We start from the raw sequence: 6,780 nt of genomic DNA, 5'->3' as shown, positions 1-6,780 counted from the left end.
AATAAACTAACAACCAAGAAGTAATTAGGGTGAAAAGTGAAAGTTCCCCTTCACCTTCTGCCACAAATTCTACTCCTCTGTTAGCATAGTATGAATTCTTCTGGGAAGCTTTTTTTTTTCTTTTTTTGGTGAGGAAGACTGGCCCTGAGCTAAAATCTGTGCCCATCTTCCTCCATTTTGTATGTGGGACGCTGCCACAGCATGGTTTGATGAGCATCGTGTAGATCCGCATCAGGGATCCGAATCTCGAATCCCTGGCTGCCAAAGTAGAATGTGCAAACTCAACCACTATGCCACCAGGCTGGCCCCCTAGGAGTTTTTTTTTTTTTAATGTATCTGAAAAATTTAAAATAAAACCACTCGAACTCTATGAGATGCATCTCAACCCCCTCCCCCTCTTTAGGGAATGTCATTGCTTCTCATGGGATAAGATCTCACCCCTAAACCCTTTGCAAAAGCAGAGATGCCTCTAACTCCTAACCTTGCTTCATTAAATTAGTTGCCCAATACAACTGCTTCCAGGACGTTAAGAATATTCACAAGAAGTTTTTTGAAAAGTAGATCCTGCCATTAGGTGTTAGAATAATCCGTGGACTGATTACTAGATTTATCCTCAGGGCATTAGATCTTGGGGGGAAGACCAGTGGGTGACTCTAATCATTACAGGAAATAGTAATTTCCAGTCACCTGTTAAAGTAATAATAATTTTAAAAAGTACTTTGCATGTATCAGCTCTTCAATTTTTACAAAGACTGTATTAGGTAGGCAGGATTATGAGTCCCATTTTAGAGATGAAGAATCTAAAGCACAAGGGTCCAGTGGTTTTGTCACACACTGGTAAGTGACAGTCAGTACGTTAAAACTCTGGTGGTGGATGATCTTATGCAGGGCTTTTGGAAAGTATGAACACAGCCATCATCACAGAATTCCAATGTTTCTCCAAGACCACCTGCAGCAAAACCTCCAGGGGCTTAAAAAAGGCAGACTCCTGGGTTTCCTTCCAGAGCTATGGAATCAGTAGCGTGAGACCCCGGAAACCGCACCTAAAATTTTTTTATTTACTTTTTTTATTGTGCTAAAATATACATAACAGAATTTACCATTTTAATCATTTGCAAGTATACAATTCAGTGGCATTAAACATATTCACAATGTAGCACAACCATCACCATCATCCACCTCCAGAACTTTTTCATCATCCCAAACTGAAACTCTGCACCCATTCAACAACAGCTCCCCATTGCTCCCTCCCCAGCCCCTGGCAACTGCCATTCTACTTTCCGTCTCTCTGTATTTGACTATTTTAGGTAACTCATAAGTGGAAGCATACAATATTTGTCCTTTTGTGTCTGGCTTATTTCACTCAGCATAACATCTTCAAGGTTCATCCATGTTGTAGCATCTACCAGAATTTCATTCCTTTTTAAGGCTGAATAATATTCCATTGTACAGACATACCACAGTTTGTTTACCCATTCATCCATTGGTGGACATTTGGGTTGTTTCCACCTTCTCAGTATTGTGAATATTGCTGTTATGAACATAGATGTATAAATATCTGTTGAAGTCCCTGCTTTCAGTTCTTTTGGGTATATACCTAGAAGAGGAATTGCTGGAGCAAATGGTAATTCTACGTTTAATTTTTTGAGGAACCACCATAGTGTTTTCCTCAGCAGCTGCACCATTTTACATTCCCACCAGCAATGTACAAGGGTTCCAATTTCTCCACATTCTCTCCCACACTTGTTATTTTCTGGGTTTTTAAAATTTGTTTTTGTTTTCAATAATAGCTGTCCTAATAAGTGTGAAGTGGTGGAATCTGCACTTTTAACATGATCCTCCACATGATTCTCATTCACACCCAAGTTTGAGAACCGCTCGTATTCAGAAATCTTAGCAGCAGGAAGAGAAGGGGCGGCAACCCTTCTAAGCCTGAGAAGTGAAGCAGGGATTTGGCTACGAGTGTCATCATCAACAGCAGGTTGATGGGGAAATCTTGACCACCCCCAAATGAAAAACTTTTTCAAAGGAATGGTCTTAAACCACCTACTAAGAAGTTGGTAGGTTGAAGAGAAATAGGGAGACTGTTTCTGAGCTTGGTAGCCACCCTGAGCTGAGTCAAAGCAAAGAAAAAAGTCCTTCAAACCACAGTGCCCCCAGCAGCGTTGAGCAGGGCTTTGAAATAACTAATAATGTTTAGCGGCACAGTCCACAAAGGGAAAAAAGGTCTTCTCTGGCAATGTCTGGCTGAGCACGCGTGGCGAGGCCCTGCCACCACAGGCGAGGAGAACTGATGCCAGTGATGACAGAAAGGATGAAAGGAGGCAAGGGAGAGGAGACCCTTACAAGGGTGGAATGTGAGCCTGTGACCTTGGGTTTCCCTCCACCTGAAATCTTTCTTAATACTTAGGTTGGTATTCACATAACTTTTGGATGGAGAAAAGCACTGGTTAAAAAGTTGGGGAAGTGGGACCCAGGCTTTCAGGTGATGAAATTGTGCCCCCTCGTGGTTGTTCTCTAAGACATTCAAGTCATTAAAGATTCGCAGGCGAGGGCGAGGAATGAACTGGCGGTGGAGGTAAGTAACAGCTTTAACTTAACTCACTGTAGTTGGCTGGAACGGGGAGAATTTTGAAAACAACTCTATTTCCTGTGGTAATCTGGACGCTGACAGTACTTTCTGTAGCGAAGAGTGATACCAGTTGCATTTCTTGAATGCTTCCATCTCATACCACGCTCCTCTGCCCAACACTGACAGGTAGGTTTTATTATTGTTATTATTATTACTGTTCTCATGCAATGGGTGAAGGAACGGAGGCTCGGAGAGGTTAAGTGACTTTTTCAAGCCCACAAGCTCCACTCTTGAACCACAGCTCCTCTCAACATGTAAGCACATAAGAACATAATGGAAAAGAACAGTAAGATCATTGGAAGGAAAATCCATGCCTTTTTACTTAAGTTTCCCACCATGGCAAGGGTCAAGCAGAGACAGACACTGGAAAATAATTTTATGTATGTTTGTACCATACAAATAATAAAATTATTTGTAGAGAAATTAGAAGATACAAATAGGCAAAAAAAAAAAAAAGGGAAACAGAATTATTTATCATCCCATCACACAGATCTATTCACTATTTGCATTTTGGCAAATATTATACAAGACTTTTTACCATGCCTATATATAACAGTATGTATTATTAAGAAAGAAATAATAGTCTTTTGTTGTTGTTGTTCACTGAGGCATTGTATTTGTATGTATGTATTACACCCCTAGAAAAAAATTCTGGGATTTTTCCCTCCTGTGTGTTTTGGTCTTGCTTCCTCTTGGTCCATGGTGCCAGCTGAAGACATTAGTACAATGAAACCAAACTGATGGGATGAAAGCAGATTGTTTTGTCACTTTTCTAGATCATTGAATTGCACACCAAGTCTGGGGCTGATCACCACACGCTTGTTTAACCTGCCTGTGAGGTTCACAACAATTTCCCCAGCTCTGTGATCACTAGTGGTTTCACATTCACCAGTGTAAGCATGCTTCATCATCAGTTAGAAACCGGATGATGCCTTTGGAGCACAGCCTAATAAGAACCCGGTGTTTGCCTCTCTTCTCGGCAGTGTTGAGGCTCTTGAGAACATTGGCCAGGACGCTCATGTGCACCACTATGGTGGCACGGAAAGGTGGTAGAAAGAGCAGATCGTCTTTTATAACCTAGTTTTCCTCTTACCATATCACAACATTCTAAAGGCTGCCTTTAACTTTTTTTTTAGTGGCTTTATTCATAATAGCTAAACACTGAAAGAAGCCAAATAGCCAAATATCCATCGACCAGTTGAATGAATAAAACATTTGTTATATATATATATATTTACATATCTCATATGATATATATATATATATTTCATCTGATATACAATATACATAACATAAAATTTACCATTCTAATCATTTTGAGCATACAACTCAGTGGCATTAAGTACATTCACAATGCTGTGCAACCATTACCACCATCCATCTCTACTTTTTCATCATCCCACACTGCAACCCTCTACCCATTAAACAATAACTCCCCATTCTCCCCTCCCCTCAGCCCTTGGTAACTCCTATTCTATTTTCTTTCTCTATGAATTTGACTATTCTAGCTACATCATGTAAGTGAGAGAATACAGTATTTGTCTTTTTGTGACTGGCTTATTTCACTTAGTGTAATGTCTTCAAGGTTCATCTCTATTGTAGCATGTATCAGAATTTCCTTCTGTTTTAAGGCTGAATCATATTCCGTTGTATGGACATACCATATTTTGTATATCCATTCATCCATCAATGGACATTTGTGTTGGGCCTTTAACTTTTCAAGTTTGTTTTCTTGCCACTTCTATAATTACAAAGCCATTAGAACATAAAGGGGTGATATGGTCCTGATTTGTGAACCCAGCATATGGGAAAGACAACTTAAGTGAATGGTTTGAAGAAGTTACCTCAAGTTCTTAAATCTTTACTGAAGGCCAAAAGAATTCACCCTATCTTAGAAGGTGCCTGCTGGGCACGCTGGAAAAAGCATTAGAAGTAAACCAGAGAGTATTTTGTTGATCTGTAGCGGACTATGGTGCCTGTTGCAAGTGGTTCTGACCTTGAGACCTCAACCAAAACAGAGATGAGTTGAAATAGTCCTGAGAAGGAAACTTCTGGAAAGACCAAAGTTTCAGGAAGGCATGAGTATTAGGCAGGAAGTAGTAGGCGTGAGTACTAGGAGAGAGCCCTAAGGAACATCTTTTGAAGTTACAGAGAGTGATTTAGGACAAACAAAAGTATCCAATGGGTAATAAAAATACACTGGTAGTTACCTTAAGAGGTATTTGAAGTTAAACTATAACTAGGTACGCATCAATATCTGTGGCATGAATAGAAGAATGAGTTTAAATGAATCCAGGCCCATAATAAGTCATCACCCACCATATATTTTTCATTTTGAAGAGTGCTCACCTCCCTATTATCTCATTTAGTTTGGTCCTGATAACAATCAAGCAAGTCAGGCAGGGAAGGGCTCACTCTCCTGACTGCACAGATCAGGAAACCAAGGCCCAGGGAAATGAAGTGATCTGTGGTGTTATGGAAGGAACAGGGTGTGGGCTCGCAGGCCAGAGTTCTCTGGGCTCTGCCACCTGTAGCTCCTAAGCCTTTCCTGTGACACCATGGTATGGAGAATTGAGGAACAGACCCCTAATCTTTAGCAACTGATGTAGCACAGAGTAACCTCTCTCTCCACTGGGTGTCCCTGGAGACCACATCAGAGATGCTCAACAGATGGACCACAGCCCAGCCCTGTCTACCACTTCTGTGTCTACAACACTTCTCTCTGCAGTCCTCAGCAGTAAAGGTTTGCCTATGGCTGTTGTCTAAGCTACGGAGCAACCCCTCCTTTTCCTCCTCTATAAAAATGCTGGGTTGGACTCTGAGGGCAACTTTAAATTTAAGGCTGTAGTCTCCTCAAGTCTAAAATGCAATAACCTCTCTCCACCAAACAATTTAACTTGTTTAAATCAGGAGGTATCTTACAATCAATGTCCAAAGGAACTCACCTGCCACCACTTCCCCTGCCCTGGCCCTCTGCATTGTTATCAAATGGACGACATCTTTGAATTGAAGAAATCACGGAGTCCCTCAGGGCACGGGAGAGAGGAAAAAAGAGTTGCTGGTGGGATTCTGGCTGGGTTGTCCAGCTGACTTGCATCCCACCACCTTGTTGTTGGTTGGTGACTGCTCATTGAAGTCCCAAGCCCAGGCTGAAACCTTTATGTGTGAAAAGGGCTTGACATGAAATGCATCAAAATGTAAACTTTGTGTGCAACAGCAATCCTACTCCTAGGTATATACTCAGGAAAATTGAAAACATATGTTCCCACAAAAGCTTGTTCACAAATGTTCACAGCAGCATTTTTCATAACAGCCAAAAAGTGGAGACAACCCAAATGTCCATCAACTGATTAACAGATAAACAAAATGTGGTATATCCATACAATGGAATATTATTTGGTCACAAAAAGGAAGGGCATTCTGATATATACTACAAGATGGATGAACTTGAAGTGAAAGTGAAGCGAAAGAAGTGAAAAGAAGTCAATCACAAAATGCCACATATTGTGTGATTCCCTTTATATGAAGTCTCCACAATAGGCAAATCCATAGAGAAGGAAAGTAGATTAGTGGTTGCTGGGACTGGGGGAAGGGAGAATGGGACTGCTAACGGGTATGGGGTTTCTTTTTTGGGTGATAAAAATGTTCTGGAATTACGTAGTAGTAATGGTTGCATAACTCTTTGAATATACTAAAAATCACTGAGCTGTACACTTTAAAATGGTGACTTTTATGGCATATAAATTGTATCTCAATAAAAATTTATAAAAAAACAAAAAAGGGGTATGTAAATAATTGTATAAATTATACCTCAATAAAAATGATAATAAAAGGGGAGAGGGCTTTAGCAGCTTCCTCCTCGACTCTGGAAAGCTGGTCCGGAAGCACCCCTTTGCCCAGAGGACAGGGCAAATTCCTACGAAGCCAGAGCCTCTCCACTTCCCAAGCTTCCAGCAGGGAGATCTGCAGGGACTGGAGAGATCCCACGTTACATCTCAAGGCATCTGACATTCCCAGACCCTCCTAAGGGAGCACACTTAGTGACACAGGAATCCATCCCAACACACCTGAAGGGCTGTCACGTGACACGGGGATTGGGCTTCCGAGTGACTCCAGTGGGCAGAATCAGGACCAGTGGATGAAGTGAC

General features: G+C 41.2%; 1 pseudogene; it reads right to left on the bottom strand.

Moving 5' to 3' along the window:
- Window positions 1-3,270: 3,270 nt before the first annotated feature.
- LOC101387299 (small ribosomal subunit protein uS8 pseudogene) lies at window positions 3,271-3,652 on the bottom strand (annotated as a pseudogene).
- Between the last annotated feature and the right edge of the window lie 3,128 nt (window positions 3,653-6,780).

The sequence above is a fragment of the Ceratotherium simum genome, chromosome 6, assembly GCF_057802395.1.
Source record: "Ceratotherium simum simum isolate JZ-2026a chromosome 6, ASM5780239v1, whole genome shotgun sequence".
Taxonomy (NCBI): Eukaryota; Metazoa; Chordata; class Mammalia; order Perissodactyla; family Rhinocerotidae; genus Ceratotherium; species Ceratotherium simum.
The sequence above is the reverse complement of the archived record's forward strand: the minus strand, read 5'-3'. Positions and strand labels throughout refer to the sequence as shown.